At 37.0% G+C, this 20,280-nt stretch overlaps 2 protein-coding genes across 5 annotated transcripts in view; one reads left to right on the forward strand and one right to left on the reverse strand.

Annotated features, from left to right (window-relative positions):
* LOC106051401 (uncharacterized) overlaps positions 1-20,280 on the forward strand; it is a 241,024-nt gene that overhangs the window by 158,519 nt on the left and 62,225 nt on the right. For 3 of the 4 annotated variants that reach the window (XM_056023275.1, XM_056023276.1, XM_056023278.1), the window contains one exon: positions 5,259-5,309. The gene's annotated coding sequence lies outside the window, so the exon portion shown is untranslated. Of the gene's footprint in view, positions 1-5,258; positions 5,310-13,831; positions 14,220-20,280 lie in introns of those variants that run through there. The other variant, XM_056023280.1, reaches the window with a different exon arrangement.
* Positions 1-20,280, reverse strand: part of LOC106060231 (uncharacterized) — a 202,443-nt gene that overhangs the window by 32,460 nt on the left and 149,703 nt on the right. The window lies entirely within an intron of this gene.

Here is a 20,280-nt window from a genome sequence, read left to right on the forward strand (position 1 = left end):
AATTTATAATTATATCTCTGATAAATAGAAGCTATTTCCCTTTTTGATATCAAACAACATAATTAATTACCAATAATTAATTCACTACTTCGTTAATTTATTTATTGATTCATGTTTTGTTATGTACAATAAATAATTGTTTAAAGTGTCAAATAATTACCCTTGTCGGTATAAAAAAAAACAACAACCAGTAATTAATTGACTTATTGGTTATTTTTGTTATTGATTGAATTACTGTCTTCGCCAATGAATAATTGGGCTAAGTTTTAACTTCATCTGTGAATGGGTTTGGGGGAAATTGACATTATACAAGACACACAGAGTGATTTGATATAAGCTTTGCAATAAAAGAAAAAAAAACTTCCTTTGACTTCATTTAGATTATAGATACACGCAAGACAATACAGAAAAGACATTTTTAGCGGCACCCGAAAGGGGAAAAGACGCTATTAGTTTTGTGTGGCCCTGCTGTCCGTCTGTCCCGTTTAGATCTCAGAAACTAGAAGAGAAAATGAAAATCGGGCATCATAATATTTTAGATCATTCCAAGTTCTGATGCAACGGCTACTCTGTTCTTTTCTGAAAGCGAAAAAACTAATTTTTTAAATCAATTATGCAAGCAGTTTTTTCATAAAATTTCACCATTTTTACAACTATTCACTATTAATGGTAACATACACTGCAGGATTTTTTGTAAGGGAAATAATAGATCACAATTTTAATAACACATTTATGCAAATGGTCTTAGATTTTTGATAAAAAATATTATTATTTACAATTGTATTGCTAAGTTGTGTATGTTCTGTCATACTAAATACTACAATTACAAAAAGAAGTTAACTTTTTTTAAAGAGAAAATAATCTATTTACTATGCAAATACGTTAGACGTAATTGAAAACAAAAATAAATAAGTAGTTTTTCATATTATCGCGTATATTACAGCATCCAAATGCAGACACGAAATACAAAACTAACCGACCATGCTACGAAAAAGTCTATTATAAATATATAGAGCCAGGTCTTTAAATATCATGTGAAGGAGTCGAAGTAGAAAATGGACTAAATTTTTTTTTTAAATTGTATCCACGTAATGTTTTTAAATTCATTTCATAATTTATGCAGTAGTCTTTCTAAAATTTTTATAAACTGTGTGACAAAGCGCAAGTTTATGAGCGAAATCTCAAATCGATAGGAAAATGAAAAGTCTAGATAAATGACTCACATTTTTTGTGCAATTGACTTTTGACTAATGGCTAAGTGGTGAGCTAATAGATACAGTTTCCATGTACATTGCAGTTCAAACCTGAAGCAATTGTTAATTTACATATATTTATTATGTATTGCTACGTAATCTGTCACAAATATGTCATGCATATAACTAAATATACATTTCGCGTTTTTTTTTTGCTGACATAGTTTAAGCCCCCACCCTTTTTTTTTCCAAATAAAAACTTGTACAAAATTGTTCCATTTTTATTCTTCATTGCAGATCTTTTTATTTTTTCAGCTTATTCCCCACCAAAAATTTCTGACCTCTTATTCCCCCCCCCCCCCACGCCTTTTTTTTCCTACCCAATGCTCCTCCCTCTCATACCCACCCCCTAACACACACATACCATTAAGCCAAGCCTGTAAAGCTAGAAGCCTCTTTCTCGCAAACACGTTGTGGAAAAAAACTGGCCAGAAAATTCATCTTAATTACGTCATGAATGGTCGTCTGATTAATCTTTCAAACAGGAAGTACAAACATCGGCTGCAAGATTTTTTTCCCTCCCAACTTTTTCCCTTCTTCTTGGCTCTTAGAATTTTAGATTTTTTTTTTTATTTCGAGACATCGTGTCTCGCGTCTGTAAAAATAAAAAAACAGGCTGTTACATCTCACTATTTTTTTAAAAAATAAAAACATATTTCTTCTGCGATCTCTAATGTAAACATGTGATTTGCATATTTCTGTGTGTGTGTGTGTGGGTGTACAATGTTCGCGTTCTGGATGAGTAAAGGTCTTTAACTGTGTCGTCTGCTGGATATGTTAATTAGTATACACGTCTGACGTAGTAGCACGTGACCCTAAATAAAAACGCGATGCATTCGCTCATCCTTTTTTTTTTAAAAACTAGTTATTCAGTAGTACAAACTTAACTTGTGATAGGAGCAGACTGTGTGTTAAAATCAGCCCAGGCATTTCCATACCATCCGGCTCACAAATTGATTGTCATATGAGGTACATCTACTGTCACCTGCCCTCATTATGGTATAAAATGGAAACCGAATGTGTGGTGCCCCAACGGTCCAACTGACTAAGTTACAGAACGGTGCATTACATGACACAACCGAACCAAATATATATAGCGTATGTCAAATTTTTGTATTTTTTACAAAGCTAATATCTGTCTGTCTGTCTGGTAAAAGTTGTGTACACGTTATTTCTCCCACACCCATTCTTGGATCAAGTTGAAACTTACCACAATTATTCATTAGTGTAGACGAGTTATTGATATATAAATAAAAATTAAAAAGTAGCCAAGTTTTCAGTTAATTACTGATAATTAATTATAGTGTTTGGTACCAACAAGGGAAACTAATAAGTATTCACATATATGGCTAAATTTGTTGGGTTTAGTCCCCTTAAAAAACCCAATAGTTAAAGCTATTTCACCCTCGCGCATTCTCCGATAACTTATACATTTAAGAATTATTTATTTCACATAACAAAGCATGAATCAATATTTAATTAGTCGATTGTTATTGGTAATTAATTATTTTGTTGGATATTGTTTCTACATTCATTTCCTGTCTAAATGAATCATGAGAGTTGACCTACATAAGCCTATACCGATTTACAACTTCATTGAATTCGAATAAGTATATCTTCTTTGAAGCTTGATAAACAAAGCCTGGGGCTGTATCAAACAAACAAACAAAGGTAATTCACATCGATAAGTTAATCAGTTGGGCAAACAGATTACCTGTTGAGCTATGACCTTAGAGAAACCTATCCATCATCACGAGACACTAATCTGGTCTTGAACATTTTCTTTATTTCCGGTAGCCCGTGTCTATGAGTCGCCATGTTGACAATACATTCATAATAAACAGGAGTCCAGGGATCATAAATCAACATCCCCCCCCCTCTTACCTCTGTAGTAATCAGCCCACGTCAGTTAAACGACCAGGCATTACCCTGTGTGACCTCAGCGCAGCTTATCGCCAAGGTCGTGGTCCCGCGCTAATTAACGTGGATGTCAGTAACACCGGCGAGCACCAGGGCGTAAGTCGGACGACGGAATCGTCTTGAGACCACAGGTTTAGGGGCAGGGAGACGGAAAGGTGGGGGGGGGGGGGGAGGGGGGGAGTGTAGATTGAACGTGAGTACAATTCAGGGAAAGAGTACACGGGAATTTTTTTTTTTTTTTTGCATAACTTTTTTTTTTAAACATCTTACAGGAAATTTTAGAAGAATAAAAACTGTGTGTGTGTTTAGATGGTGTGTCTGTGTGTGTGTGGGGGGGGTGTCTATGTGAATGTGTTTGTGTCGTGCGTCGTTTTGGTGGCTAGATACATTGCACAGTCGCTAAGCTATAGTCTCAAAAGCTATTACCAATAGTTTGAGTAATTTTTTAAAAACTTTGTTTTATGTGTATATCTTAATTTATTTTATTTTGGACGTTGGCCACTTATGTGACATTATGTGATACACGCCTTTCCATTCCCTCCGCCTGCAATTCTCTTGATCTCCCTCCTTACATACTGCTAGCGTCTTTCCAGTTTTCAGTCCCACCATCAACTCACACTTTCCACTGAGCAGAAAAAACTACATTTTTTGACAACTTCTTTTATCCGTCTGTATCAACAGTTAGCACACATCTCATCGTATATAACAATCAGGGCCGGACTTAATCCACAGCGACCTAATTCTAGGTGTAAATTGTCAAATTAAAACATTTTAACTTATATATTATATTACAGGGTTTCCTCGGCTTCCTTATTTTCCAAGAGCTCCTGGAAATCTCCTGTATTTGCGAAATATACTAAAAATGTCCTGGAAATCTCCTGAAATTAAAAATCTGAAAACTCATAAAAATCTCCTGAAAAATAGACGACATTGACATATTGGGGTGCCAATCCTAAGCGCGATAAAAACGGCATTGTCAGCTTTCATTTAATGAAAATGTATTGTAAAGACGAATATTTTCTAATACAAAATCTTACTTTTGACATTATGCTTATCCCTACCCAGACTGGGGCCCCGCGCAATCTGTTTCGCAATTGTTAGGGCCGGCCTCGATAACAATAGACGTGTATGCTGTATTGATTAGGCTAAACAGTTTAATTGCTAGGAAAACCCCATTTACATTCTTATCACAAAGTATTGTAAATTGTAAAACCTATAAACAAGTGAAATGATCTTGTCATCAATTGACTTGACTTAATCCTGTGTACTCCCAGGGGAGCATAGGGCCGCAACCACACCTCTCCACCGAACTCGGTCCTGAGAAGCTTTCATCTGCTCCCATGTCATGCCAGTACCCTCAGCTTCACTGATGACTGACCTCTTCCAGGTTTGCTTGGGTCTGCCCACTTTCCTCTTTCCTTGTGGGTTCCAGTCAAGTGCCTGCCTTGCAACACTGGTAGCTGGTCTTCGCATCCTAGAAACGATCGAACTACTCAGTTCACATTCTGTCTTAAGTTTTAGTGCCCGGAACTAGTGCAGAGTATACATTTAATCCCCGGTAGGTTCTCAACATTGAATGGTTCAAGAACCCTTGCAATGTATTGCAATTTTTTTTGTATTTAGGACACTGCATAGATCTGGGCAGGTAACACATTGGTGTTAGGACTTCAATAATTGAATTAGTCACACCAGAACGTCATCTGTTCTCCCTCCCCCCCCCCTTTACCCAACCCGTCTGCCTTTCAGGTCACATCCTACCACTCATAGGCTGGCATGCCTACACACATTGAGTAAAACCTCAGCGTTAAGAGTGAAGGACATCGCTGTGTATCTCTGTATTGTCTCTCCTCTTTACATCTATAAATACAACGTGATAACTGTGACATTGTCACTCAATTATGTGACGATTCAATTCAAATATGTCAACTTTTTTTTTTCACCTGCAGATCTTGAGATGGTGGTGAAGTGTCTGTCAACAATTGTTTCTACAATCATTTTATTAGTTCGATAATCTAGAACGTTATTAAATATAATTATCTCTCAGGAACAAAAATTCACTCAAATTATTTCTTGTTTATATTTCAGATGTAAAAAAAAAACAAAACAACTTTGTTGCTAGCTGTACACATCTTAAAGGTAAGTTTGATGTCATAATGTTTCATTTTTAGATTCGTTCACTATAAATAGTTCGATGTATAAATAGTTCGATGTATAGATAGTTCTCTGTGTAAATAGTTCTATGCATAAATAGTTCTATCAATAAATAGTTCTCTGTGTAAATAAGTCTATGTATAAATAGTTCTTTATATAAATAGTTCTCTGTAAAAATAATTCTATGTTCAAATAGTTCTTTAAATAAATAGTTCTATGTATAAGTAGTTCTTTATATAAATAGTTCTCTGTATAAATAGCTCTCTGTATAAATAGTTCTCTGTATAAATAGTTCTCTGTATAAATAGTTCTCTGTATAAATAGTTCTCTGTATAAATAGTTCTCTGTATAAATAGTTCTCTGTATAAATAGTTCTCTGTATAAATAGTTCTCTGTTTAAACAGTTCTATGTATTTACGTTCTCGTCCCTTGAAGCGCTGTCATTTCCCTGCCTCTACAAATGTTGTGTAACATCCGAGGTAACAAGTTTGGTTGCTTGAGGGCCCACGCCCAAAAACAAAGCGCTGGGCAGAACTTATGTAAAGCTATGTGTTCAAATAAAGTAGACAATGTTTATTGACATGTACACTTTTGTTTTCCATTATGATTTTTCTTGATTCTAAGCTCTTAATAACGGACCTGCTTATAACCATTAGCAATTTTCTCCATGCCTTGCTGAATGTATGCATTTGGGAAAAGGAAAATTAAGTGCAGAGACATCCTTTTATATAATTTATATGTAGTTTGTCCATCGTGGTTCTATGATGACCACATTGGCCATCCAGGGTGGGGGGCTGAGGGCTTATATTGTTTATATTATTTCAACTGTATACGCCTATGGGTTGATTGTTTATCGTCTACAACCCTGTTGCAACCTGTTCGGGTAGTTTCTGCCCGCATTAGGGCGCTATTCTTACCAAGTTTATCGTACTTTAGATAAGATTTTTGTTTGTAGTCAGGGGGTGGGGAGTACTGCTGTGGACCTGTTACGTATTAGGGTTCTTCGGTGTACATTACTTATGGGACAACGATAAATGCTGTTTTCTTTGAGAGAATTTAGACTTGGAGGTGCCATAAAGGGATGCTTTCATAACATTGAAATCTTGACCATGTGGCAGGCCTGCAACAGTAACCACGAAATTCCCCAGTGTTCAGGGGAAACCATTTCTTATATGTGAGCAGAGCTGTTCAACTTTTTGACATGTTATGTTTTATATGCATACAAATAGTTTTTTTTCTGGCTTCTTTTGAAATGAATGCAAAGATCAATCTCATTTCGTCTGAGACCGGAAACGTTTCTTTTTCCTTTCTCTTTCCATCCATTATCTTCAGTTTTCTCCCTTTGATTTTCTTTTCTATTTAAGTACCCAATGACCAAAACGTCTCTAGCCCCAGCCCTTCCAGCCCTCAATGAGTAGCCTAGGGGACGTGAGGGTGGAAATCTGGCGGAGGGATAACAACTAGACCTAACATCACAACTTTAGTCCTAAGTGCTCGGTAAATATTTCCAGCGCGCGGAAGAATTACCAAGTCCATGGGCAATGGACTTCTTTTTACTCTTCGCTACATTTTTTTTTTTTTGTATATAATTTTTTTTTATTTCGAAGAAAATGGAATTTCTATAGAGACCCGTTAATGCTTGGACCCGAAGAGAATGCCGGGACGACTTAATGACTGAAGCTGACCCCGAACCGGGAGTAATGGCGTTTACATGTAGGGCTCGTCACGGCCTCACAAACTCATCTACACTATGATATGGAGGCGGGGGATGACCCCCCTCTGTTTGGGGGAGGGGGGGGGCTGAGTGGCGCTCGAGTTGTGGTGGGGAGTGAGGTGTTAGAAAGGCGATTGAAACATGAATGTTTCATAGGGAGCAAGTGCTGGTGAAAGGCGATGCGGTGTTTGTGGCGGAAAATTATGGATGGAGCGTCGTGGAGACTGGATGGGGGCGCTGGATTGCAAGGTCGTTAGAGAAGGCGTCGAAATCGTATTCGTGGGGTATCTCTTCACACTTGTGGTGGGGCTCTTAGAGACTTGACATCCCAAGACACATGATGGATGGCTCCTAAGAGGTGAAAACATAAATCGTCTTCACATCAAATGTTACTGTCATTTTATAATTTATTCTTTGAGATAATGATATAATCATTTTATTTTGCGATAAACGCTTATGAAAAAATTATATATAATTTTGAATTGCATAGTGTAAAGAGTGGTCTCTGGACATGCGCAAACCAATCCTTACTTTCAAAATACTGAGCTCTGGCTGGAGAAAACTTTTTACTACTCGATATATTGCAGTCCTCCTTTTATCTTCGAACTTCAAGTACACCCTTCTCTTTTCTCTCCAAGTACACCCTTCTCTTTTCTCTCCAAGTACACCCTTCTCTTTTCTCTCCAAGTACACCCTTCTCTTTTCTCTCCAAGTACACCCTTCTCTTTTCTCTCCAAGTACACCCTTCTCTTTTCTCTCCAAGTACACCCTTCTCTTTTCTCTCCAAGTACACCCTTCTCTTTTCTCTCCAAGTACACTCTTCTCTTTTCTATCCAAGTACACCCTTCTCTTTTCTCTCCAAGTACACTCTTCTCTTTTCTCTCCAAGTACACCCTACTCTTTTCTCTCCAAGTACACCATTCTCTTTTCTCTCCAAGTACACTCTTCTCTTTTCTCTCCAAGTACACCCTTCTCTTTTCTCTCCAAGTACACCCTTCTCTTTTCTCTCCAAGTACACTCTTCTCTTTTCTCTCCAAGTACACTCTTCTCTTTTCTCTCCAAGTACACTCTTCTCTTTTCTCTCCAAGTACACCCTTCTCTTTTCTCTCTAAGTACACTCTTCTCTTTTCTCTCCAAGTACACCCTTCTCTTTTCTCTCTAAGTACACTCTTCTCTTTTCTCTCCAAGTACACCCTTCTCTTTTCTCTCCAAGTACACCCTTCTCTTTTCTCTCCAAGTACACTCTTCTCTTTTCTCTTCAAGTACACCCTTCTCTTTTCTCTCCAAGTACACCCTTCTCTTTTCTCTCCAAGTACACTCTTCTCTTTTCTCTCCAAGTACACTCTTCTCTTTTCTCTCCAAGTACACCCTTCTCTTTTCTCTCCAATTACACCCTTCTCTTTTCTCTCCAAGTACACCCTTCTCTTTTCTCTCCAACTACACCCTTCTCTTTTCTCTACCCTGGATGATCTGAAAGAAGTGATGCATGCAATGAAGCTCAGAGAGAACGAGTTCGATGCTTTAATGTCGTGTGAATGAAAGGTCTGCAGACTGCAACTTCCCAGAGAACATCGTGAAGAACTACAACGAAGAAGAGTCTGTGGAGGGGCGTGGATCTATGTGCATCATTGGGTGAGATACGTTTTCAAAAGGTCAGTCCTGTCCAAACTTTTCGGCTTGGAAACGTGTGGGGCATATTTCTTTCTGACAGGGATGTGTGGGGCATATTTCTTACTGACAGTGATGTGTGGGGCATATTTCTTTCTGACAGGGATGTGTGGGGCATATTTCTTTCTGACAGTGATGTGTGGGGCATATTTCTTTCTGACAGGGATGTGTGGGGCATATTTCTTTCTGACAGTGATGTGTGGGGCATATTTCTTTCTGACAGTGATGTGTGGGGCATATTTCTTTCTGACAGGGATGTGTGGGGCATATTTCTATCTGACAGGGATGTGTGGGGCATATTTCTTTCTGACAGTGATGTGTGGGGCATATTTCTTTCTGACAGGGACGTGTGGGGCATATTTCTTTCTGACAGTGATGTGTGGGGCATATTTCTTTCTGACAGGGATGTGTGGGGCATATTTCTTTCTGACAGTGATGTGTGGGGCATATTTCTTTCTGACAGTGACGTGTGGGGCATATTTCTTTCTGACAGGGATGTGTGGGGCATATTTCTTTCAAACAGGGATGTGTGGGGCATATTTCTTTCTGACAGGGATGTCGGGTCCAACCGTATTTTCGGGACTCGCTGACTTATGGACTTATATTAAAGTATTGTTCTCTTATAGTCCCTGATTGCTCTTACTTGGGGCCAATGGAAACACACGACAGACAGCTGTCTCGGGACCACACTCTTGACTTGCGCTTGGCAGCGCTCTTCTGAATAATCAAAACACATTTTTTTTGTAAACTTTTTTTTTACAGCAATAATATCATATTTAGTAAGCATCCATAGCTCAAGTATTTCGGTAGTGTTGGTAAAAAAAAACGTTATAGGTTTGTAGTTTGGAATAATTTCGTTAAAATACTTTCAATTCCACATTCTTTTTACAATTGCATTTTATGTATGTGCTCTATGTTCCAATCTCTTTTGTGGACCAGTCGTTGGGTTGGGGGGTGCTCAGCAAACACAACTCTACTCGAGTCGGGATTCAAACTCAAGCCCCCCCCCCCCCTGTTAGTAGCCAAGACGTAACCAAGGGTTTAATTTGGTCTCTCCCTCACACATCCCACTCTTTTTTTTTTTGCATCATGAGTAAAAAATAAAGAAATTGAGACGTTATTGTTTTTTAAACAGAAAATGTGGAAAATGTTATTTATAACACTTTTTATTTTCAACATTCATTAGGACAACCCAACCCTGCAACCTCTTCATTAGGACAACCCAACCCTGCAACCTCTTCCTTTTTTTTTATTGTAGTGTAAAAATGAAAATCGTATAAAATCAAACCGTGATCAACCAATATCAAACATTCTAAGCTACTCATTAACTATTGTACTTGCCAATCAGACTAATGGATTTTAGTTCATAAACTGTTGGTGTCCTTAAAGCAAGTCATGGCTCTGAGAGGTCAAGCATCGAGAGGTCAAGTTAAAGTCTATCACATTGAAGATTGTGAACATGTTAAAGGAGAGTACGGCTATGACCGTTGAAGTACGGCTGACCTCTGGGCTAGATAAGTAAGACTTAAGAAAGAGAAATGTTATTGACATTTTTTAGTTAATCCTGTAGATAGTCGTGTGGTTAGGGCTTCGGAATGTTATCCCCATGGTTTTTAGTTCTAATCCTGTCTGCTTCCATCCCCAGCCGTCCTCCAAGAGTTTTTGGGTATTACGTAATAATCATCTCTGCTGGAGCGTGAAAAAAAAACAAACAAATTTTATAGCTACTGGCAACTGAAAGAAAAATAGCTAATTAGTAAGAGTGGATGAGTTTTTCAAAATTTGTGAAATAAAAATATTTAAATATCATAATAAATTTAAAGTATTAAGTTGACTCCTCATAGTACGAAGATCAACACTAATATACTTCGTCTCTGTCCATAGTCGTGTGTTATGCGCTTGTGGCTGTCGTCACGTGGTTTGGAGTTTAAATCCTGTTCGATTCTTTGCAGGCTAATGGGGTGATAACCTTCAGTTCGTAGTTCTACGATCGACACTAGCAGACAGCATGACGTATGCTTGTATCTTAATTTCTCTAGGGAAGAAGTTGTCCAATACAGCGTTTAGACGATGACCTTTGAGAACTTTCAGGAAAGATCATTGAAAAGTAGCACAGGGTCACACAGGTCAATGTCATTCATGCTGTTTTCAATCTTGACCCCATCTTCATTTTACATTCACGTATTCCTTAGTCTATTAAATCGCTGGGTCACCACACAAGATTCGTTGACTGTCTTTATCCACTTCTTTCTGTCTTGACCTCAAGTTCTTAAAAATTGACAGTGTCTCTGGTATGTTAATGTCATTCAGCTGCACATAGATCAAACAATGTCTTCATTTTACTATTTGTGTTTACTTTAAGGCAATACAAAACAACAACAACAAAAACAGACAAACACAACATTCTAAAAAAATCTAACAGCATCAACCACCAAACACAGTCAAACACCATTAACCACCAAACACAAACAAACACCATTAACCACCAAACACAGTCTAACACCATTAACCACCAAACACAAACAAACACCATTAACCACAGTCAAACACCATCAACACAATAGTTTGGCGTGAGCACTGACCTATTTCTTATGCATTTTTCTATCTAGGTGAATTTTCTAAAAAACCAGTGTCTTACCCTAATACTAACTTTAATCCAACAATATTCACAAAATTTATAGGTCACATCTGGGTCTACGTATCAAAGTAAAATACTGCAATCTGCCTAAGTATTTTGACTTGAAAAAAAAAAATACAATAGATTATTGTTAGTGCATGAAGGGGAAGAAACCAAATAAATAAATAAATATTTGTGTTAAACTTGAACTGTTTTTTCAACAATCTCTAAAAGCCAATATTTCAGTCCCTGGACTTAGCACAAACATCAAACAGTCTCCATCCATTACCTAACGCAATCCAATCTCTGCACGACCTCACTGACATATATCTTATGTTCACTTCTGCTCCATCCGTCTCGTTCAGAAACACTGGAAAGTAAAAATATAACAGGAACAATAGTAGGGAGAAAAAAAAAGTTTAAAAAAAAAAAGGACCAATGAAATTGTTTTCTTGACGGAGTGCTAACATTTGATTGGATAAAGAAAAGACATACACAGAACGAGACGTTTAGCACTTCCGTTGCGATAATTTGATTTGATTTCATTGGCTTCCTGAAGACCGGAGAAAAGTCTTTTATTTTCTTTGTAAGATAAAAAATCTCTGCTTAAGCTCGTCGTCTGCTATTTCGTTTCTTAAGCACTTGTTTATCAAACTAGAGAGATCCAATAGTGCCGAGTATTCTATTCGAAACTTGATTATTATTTTTATATCTTCAATTTTCTTCGCAATCTTTATTTAATTTTTTTTTTACATTAAAAAAAAAAAGGTTCTCCCTCAGCAGACGTATTTCTCCTGGATTTTTTGTCCGTTTGTCATTTGATGTCATTTATTTAGTGAAGTACCAGGGTTTAAACAATTTTATGAATGATTGATTGGCCACTACTTTTATTGCCGTTCTTTTCTCGAGTCTCCCAGGGCCACAGTTTTGTAAGACCAGCAGAAGACAAGATTAATAGGAAGTGGGGGAATTTTTTTTTGTTGTTGGTTAGAGACAGGAGCAAAAGAAAAAAAAATGGAAAAGAACTCTTCTGCGTCTTATTCAGAATATGAAGAGCACAAATATGTGAGGCCGCCATTTTGTGACGTCGTCTTTTCAACGGGAGTTGATTCAAATGAATCGAATCAATGAGCTGAAGTACTTAGAATGTTTATTGTGCAAAACAAAGAAATATTTACAAGAGAATTGAACTACGTTAAAATGATGTATTTTTTTTTCAAAGAAATGTCGCCACATTGAACAAGTTTGTCCAAGAAGTAAGCATGAGGGTGGATGGGGGGGGGGGGGGGGAGAGGAGATAACAGGAGCAGGAACGTCGCCGACAAAATGAAGAGAGAAATGGAAGACAACTCATTTTTTCCAAACCTTGTATCAGCTCATTCTGTCTGTCTGGTATTAACTCTTTCTCTCCTAACTGACGATACCAGCGTTGATTCCACCAGAATGTGGTAAATAATTACGGAGAGAAAGAGTTAAATCCGAACACGTCATTTCTTCAAACCACATCTGGGATCAAGTTGAAACAACAGATTTATTGTCCAAGACAACACATAAATCAATAAAAAAAAAAAAAAAAAAAAAAAATTAAATAAATAGTGGTAATTAATTTTGTTTGGTATCGAAAAAGAGAAATATTTCTTACAGTATTGAGAGATACTGTTTTCAATGTGAAGTTATTCCCCATACATAAGTTTTGTTTAAAGTATTTCTTTTCATATTTACTTTGTTGTCATAAGCCAAAAAGAGTTATTTACCTTCAAGGCCATCAAGCCGTTGACGTTATGATAGGGAAATATTTCTTACAGTATTGAGAGATACTGTTTTCAATGTGAAGTTATTCCCCATACATACGTTTTGTTTAAAGTATTTCTTTTCATATTTACTTTGTTGTCATAAGCCAGAATGAGTTATTCTTCTTGTTTTTTTAAAGTCACTTACCAATGTCGTAAATACGTTTCAGATTGAGCGACAAGCCCTTAAAAAAAAATGTCACCGTCGCTAGATAATCTACCAATACTTTTTTGTTGTTTAGCGCAAAATATTAAAAATCACAAACTTATATTTTTAGTACAACAAGATGGGCACTGACAGTTCACCTTTTCAGATCGACTTCCAAAGAACATAGAATAAGTCTGATAGCCGTATATCAGTGATGCCCAAAATACGACCCGCGGGCCGGATCCGGCTTGCGACGTGGTTTCACCCGGCCCGCCGAAACGTCGGCACAAAATATAGAAAATCCCCCTTCCATCCCCCCACCCCCCCCCCCCCAAAAAAAAGTTCAAAATGTATCTTTACCTACGTTATGGTTTTGCTCTTATCAAATGGATTACTACCAAGGCATTTAACATTTGTGCGTTCATGAAATAGGACTATAGAATCTACTAACTTAAATTATAATTGGGTATTTTTCTTTCATCATTAGATAATTCATTTTTTCTAGTTTTTTTTTCAAAGCTGCAGAGCATCCTTACTTCAAAAAGTATTTCTTTGGTCTTTTTAAAATTACAATTCTGAATGTGCAGAGACTACTTATTTCAATAAGTCACTTGATATAGGTTGAGAACCTGTGGTGTATCCATGAGCATGGGGAACTAGTCATAACAAAAGAGTTATTGAAGTTTAGTGCACAGCTGGTGCATTGTTCTGAGTTGGTGTGTGTGTGTGTGTGATGTATGTGTAGGAAGCTTTTGACACATTAGAAAAAAAAAAAAAGAAAGGACAAACACATACAGTGTTAATGACACACTCTCACGGTGGAATTATGTAAGATCCTCCAGCGACACACTGAGTTGGATCTGAGCTAAGAGTTAAGGCTAGTACTTGAGATGCTACGCAGTGGCGTGGCCACACATGGGCGGAACATCATAACGTCAACGGCTTGATGACCTTGAAGGTAAATAGTTTGGTTCACTTACAAAGTTACTATACGCCAATCACTAATACCATACACTACTCAATTGACTAATACATTTCTCCAATGTATAAGACTTGTCTTCGAGTCCGAAGATTAGTGAGGAATACAGTATTTCCAGTGGCTGTAGTGAAATCCCAGTAAAATACCTTGCTGTTATGGTAATGAGCTGATGAACTAGATCTGTCTACTTTGTATGATAAACACAGCAGGGCAGAGATTTTGTTTCACTTTATTAGACCAAACATCTGGCAAATAAATAGATTCAGAGATCTATACATTTGACCATTTACTTACTTACAACAGGCTGCATTGCATGAGACGTTTTAGATTTTATCCTTTAAAATATTTAATGTATTCAAAGTTAAAGTAAAACCATCTTTTATTTCCTGGCAGCATCCTAATGACAGATTCTTGTCGACATCAAATCATTTTGTAAGTTAAAGAATAGCAAGAAAAAACATTAAAAATACTTTATACAACATAATATTTTATTCTCTTAAAAAGTAATAAATGTTTAGATTAAAAAACTATGAAAGATTGTTTACCCCCCCCCCCCCTTTTTCTCCCCGAGAAGGAATCCTAGTTATCGAATGTAGAGATCTACTATACATCATAATATTCCAATGATAGGCTTTTAGATCTAGACTTAGAAGACAATGCGCATAATTTTCCTGAACATTAATTTATTTAAACTCTTCAATCAGAAAAATGCCTTGCATTCAGAAATTCCCGAAAGCTATAGTCACTGTAAGAAAGCTATAGTTCTTTCAAAACCGATGTAGTATCTGGTTAAGATCTAGATCTCTAGCAAAAAAAAATATTTTTTACTTGAAAAATGAGAACGCTCAAACTCTAGTTTTCCTCGTGTGGTCAACGAGCTAGTATTTTTTTTTCTCAGCTATATACATTAACTGTTTAATTTCTAGAAAAATCGTTAGAGACTTTCTTGAGATCAGCGTCCAGTTTCAACTTTCCATGATGTTGTTACTTGAATAGAGGTATTGCAAAGAAAACAAGCATTTTTCAGGACTTTATTTCTTATAAAACATAAATTTGAAACGCCTAGTACCTGCTCACAGGCCATTGAAGTATATTTAAGTTGATGCTATTCCGCTGAATCAATGTGTAATAGTTTCAAACAACCGTAAATGCTTCCGGCAACAGACAAAATGGTAGAACATCCGGTTTCAAAAGACTATTTAATCACTGCTCGCTATTGTATGTCTGGTTCTAACATCATGAAAAGTCTCTGGTGAAAGGGAGAGCGTCAGACGTGCAATTTAATAGCTAGATGCTGGCCTCCGTTATACAGGTTCATAAATCTTTGAACTCCTGTGTAGCAGACCTTATTTTTAAGTGTTCGCCTTCACCACACAATCCTCTTCCACTCCCCTGCATGGTCTTAGAACACCTACTCCTCCCCTGGCTGTGTTTAAATAGTTCCCAGGTTTACAATTGGGCTGTAAGATGGCCAACTTGTTAAACATGTCGCACCGCAAAGCCTGGGCTTCCACTCGCGGCATTACTAGTACTTAAATCAAACCCTGAGCTGATGCCCGAGTCATGAATACATTGAGGGAGGGGTAAGGAGGATAGTTGAGAGATGCCAGAGTTTGCTTTGGTAAAAAGGGCAGATGAGGTCTGGGGAAGGGACCCTTCCTTCTTCCGAGCCCTACCGTTGAAGCTCAAAGAATGACCAATCTAAACCTTCTTCCAAACCAAGATTTTTTTTATCCACGGCTAGTATGTGAGTGTGTGTTAGTGCGTGCGTGCGCGTGCATTGTACTTCCGTTTGAATGACGTGTCAGGTCGAAGGGAAAAAAAAAAGAAGGGAGGGGGGGTGGGAGAGAAAGAGATTCCCGTGATCTGTCGGACCTGTTGGGCATATGCAAATGAGGTGCTGTGACACGCGCAGGGTGAGATCAAATGGTGGGGGACTAATCAGGCGATCAGAAAGTATGGAAGCCGGTGTCCACGGAAGTAATGGGCACAGATAAGAACACAAGAGTCCTTCCAGGCGAGAGGTCATACTGGAACAGGGAAGGGGGGGGAGGCCGCGTGATAAAGACAAAGTCAATGAGTTCCTGTCAGGCGGCCATCACAGGCGGTTAAGAAATGTTGATTATTAATGAATTTGAGGAGCATGAACGACCAAAAATTACCCACAATTCAGTTTAAACGGAACGGAAGGGCTGTAACGAATTTCGTAACAAAATTTCGTGACCCTGTTACTTGTTGATGTTGTGTATTTTCTACACTTGTAACCTGACATCAGTGTGACCTTGTTGGATCTGAATAGTCGATAAAAGACTGATAGAGAGGATTATAATAGTGTTTATATTTTGCTTATTTGTTCTTTCAATCTGGACCTATTATAGATTTCTCTGGTCAGTGTAAGTGCCCAGTGTCTACTTCTTGATAATACTGTGTTCTGTCAACACTTGATGTTTACCACACGGATGTTTGAACTTCTTTATTCCATTTGTCCATCTCTTTTTTTTTTCTCGCCACTTTTCCATTGGAAGTGATGGAAGATAAGATCGTCTGCTAATGTGTCTATGTGTTTTAGCGGGAATATTTTTTTCCCAATAAATTTCTGAGCAGAAGACATATGATAGAATAAGTAGAGGATTTCGTTAAAAAAAAATTTTCAAATTTTTTTGTTATAACACAAACAGAATATATGAATGTTATATAGTAACAGCGATATATTTCTTCATGTTAGCCATTGTGCTGGCAACTATGTCCCAGGTTCTAGCACTTAAAACATGTAGTCCGATACGTTATTTTCTCTGTGTATGCATTGTACTTGTATGATGATGGATTTTGTGTCACACATAACAATATGAGCCAAGTATGTTCAACATTCTAATGTAATAAATGTGACACTCTATGTGTCTTAAAAGAAAGCAAATAGGTGGTTGATATAAAATCCAAATTTTGTCCAAGACGATACGTGAATCAATCAGAAAATTAAACAATTAGTTAACTAATTAGTGATAATTTATTAATTTAGCTTTATATAGAAAATAGATATAAATCTCGCAGTATTTAAAAATATAACAATGATTTTGCATGCTTTCCCTTATAAGATTTGTTGGTTTTTTTTAAATATTTTTTCTCTCCTTCTCTCTCTCTCTCTTTCTCTTTCCCTCTCTCTCTCTCTCTCTTTCTCTTTCCCCCTCTCTCTCTCTCTCTCTCTCTCTCCCTCCCTTAAAGTAAATCATCTATTTAAAATGTCCAACGAAATTTAAAAACGGCATGAGGTATACTTTTTGCTATTTAAGAGCAGATAACTCTAATTCATCTTATCTTATATAATAAAGACGTTAATTCAAAAAAGAAGATGATTACGTCCTAAGCGTCCTGCATTCAGTCGTTCCATGTTTGAGACAACTCTTGATTCTCTTGATAAAAGTAGCCGCCCTTTAACTCAACAATTTAAGTCACCACAAAACATAACTTAATTTCTGCGTCATACAAAGGAGACATGCCCTCATACAGGCCAGGTGTTCGTTAGATTTCAACTGTACTCACTTTTACTTGCTGCGCCACAAGTTTTATGCGCTTCTTAACATTTTATTTTTAGAACTTAGATGCGCATTCGGTCTTTTAATAAAAGCACGTCACTAGTGACACTGCCATGACAAACTTAAGTCACAAGTAGATATACTTACTCGATGACATTGATTTTGACAGGTTGATACCCATGTCCGTCAAAGTCGATCCCCCTCCTTTTTGTGACGTCATTTCGTGACTTTTTTAAACATAAATCATTCTTAAACACACATACACGCACACACACACACACATACACATACACGCCTTGCTTTGGTCACACCTAAGCCTCATTTTAAGAAGATTGGGTTGGAAGAGTTGTTCAGCTTCTCATAAAAATTTGCGCTTATTTTTGAGACGATACAAACAAATTTGGTTAGAGAGTAGACAATTCTATTTTCTTTGCACGTTCCAAAAATGGGGATTTACTTCTTCCGGTCAAAATGCGTTCATGTATGTACCACTTGCTTTAATCATTAAAAATAAAATACAATAATAAAAACCAATTCATAGAAATCTTGTCTTACAGATTGTAGTTGGCGTTATATGTTTTGTCATTCTTACGGATTTCCTTTTTTTTTAATCCGATAAAGATTTAAATCAAAAGACAAACATATTGAGCTTCCATGACCTTGCACATCAAATGTGACATTCACCCTCGTTTTTGAACACAAGTCAGACAGCCAGTGTCTTTGAGTCATTCCTTACACAAAAAGAAGAATGAATCATTGTAATAATTGCACCATTCTAAAATAACAAACACACATACGCAAACACTCGCACAAAAAACAAACAAATAAAAATAAAGCACACACACATATCAAAACACCAAACACACACCAAAACACACACACATTAAAATACACACATCTAAACATCAAAGCACAAACACACGAGTCCGTGTGAAATGTAGATGTATCTAAAAGTCATAAATCACGCACCAGCTTTATGACGGACAGTCCTCGGGTCTTAATCATTTTTTATGTGTTGCAGGTAATACCTACACCACACACACACACACACACACACACGCACACTTCCTCATTGTTCTGTATTCCGTCACTGGCCCATATATTTAGTCATCGAGAAGTCCAAGGTCTGAACACTCCCGATCGAAGCGTTCCTAAAAGTTAAATCGTTACTATATTTATAAACATGAATGTCTTAATGTGTCAGTGTTTAGATCGTCAAGCCAGAGATATTATTATTTTTTTTACAAAGTTTAAATCAATTCACTCTGTCTGGTAAAAAGTTTGAACATGTTTTTTTTCTCTTCTGTTTCCCATTCGCGAATGAAGTTAAAATTTTGCACAATTATTTATTGAGCCTCACAAGACATGAGTCAAACCAAAAAAATCAAACATTTAGTTTATTAATTGTTGGTGATTGAATATTTTGTTTGATTTCGAAATAAGGGAAATAAATACTCGTGAATGAGAGATGTGTATATGTATGTATATATATATGGATTTAGTTCCCTTATTACGCTTCGCCACGTTTTTTCTCTCACTTCCCATTCTTGGATTAAGTTGAAATTTTGCATAATTATGCATAGTCGATAATAATACACGAATCAATCCAGAAATTAACGAATTAGTTAATAATTAAGTACTAATTAATTAACTTTTTTTCTGCATAGCAGAAAGGGTAGCCAAACCCTGAAATTTTCAGATAAATGGTAGTAATTGGTGGTTATTTCCCCTTAAATTGGCTTTGTTTTTTCTTATAAGTACTTTTTTTTTTCTATTGCTTAATATATAGCTATAAAAGTTAATGTTAAAAAGTTTGGAATCGTTGTTGCTGTTGTTTTAATCAACGGTAAATACCAACAGAAATAACTTTATACAACTCTGGAAAAGAATAGCAAGATTCAAACCCAAGTCTTAATCAGGCTGTTAATTTCATTACAATGAAAACTTGCGTGTTTATAACTTTGTAATCCCTGTTACGCTATCAGGAGCGGTTCTTTAAAATTTGTCACGTGTCTAGGATTGTGGGCAAATTGTTAATTGCCATGAACACTGGAATTGTGCCCTGAGTCACACAACGGGAATTTCCAAACAGAAGGAAGTCATTGGTTGGTGGTATTTGTTTGGTTTGTTTTATGGCACTCTGTTCAGGTCACATGGAAAATATGAACTTTTTTACGTGAGTCAGTTACAGTGCCGGATTTACTTACAGGCAAACATAAGCTCGACTTAAGGTCCCCACTTTCATGGAGCCTCCCCTCACCCCCACCCCCAGCAAAAAAAAAATGATTCCAATGATACTTTGATTGTAGCCAGTAGAATATTTCTAAGGGCCCCCATATTTCGAATAGCTTAGGGCCTTATTAATTCTAAATCCGGTCCTAGGCTGCTACATAAGGAAATGACGATTACAAATGTATGCTGCTTCAGTAAGGTGTTCAGTAGGGTGTTCTTAAAGTTCATTTGATGTTATCAAGGAGTAGAAAGAGAAGTTGAACTTGCTTGATTTTGTC

The sequence above is a fragment of the Biomphalaria glabrata genome, chromosome 3, assembly GCF_947242115.1.
Source record: "Biomphalaria glabrata chromosome 3, xgBioGlab47.1, whole genome shotgun sequence".
Classification (NCBI taxonomy): domain Eukaryota; kingdom Metazoa; phylum Mollusca; class Gastropoda; family Planorbidae; genus Biomphalaria; species Biomphalaria glabrata.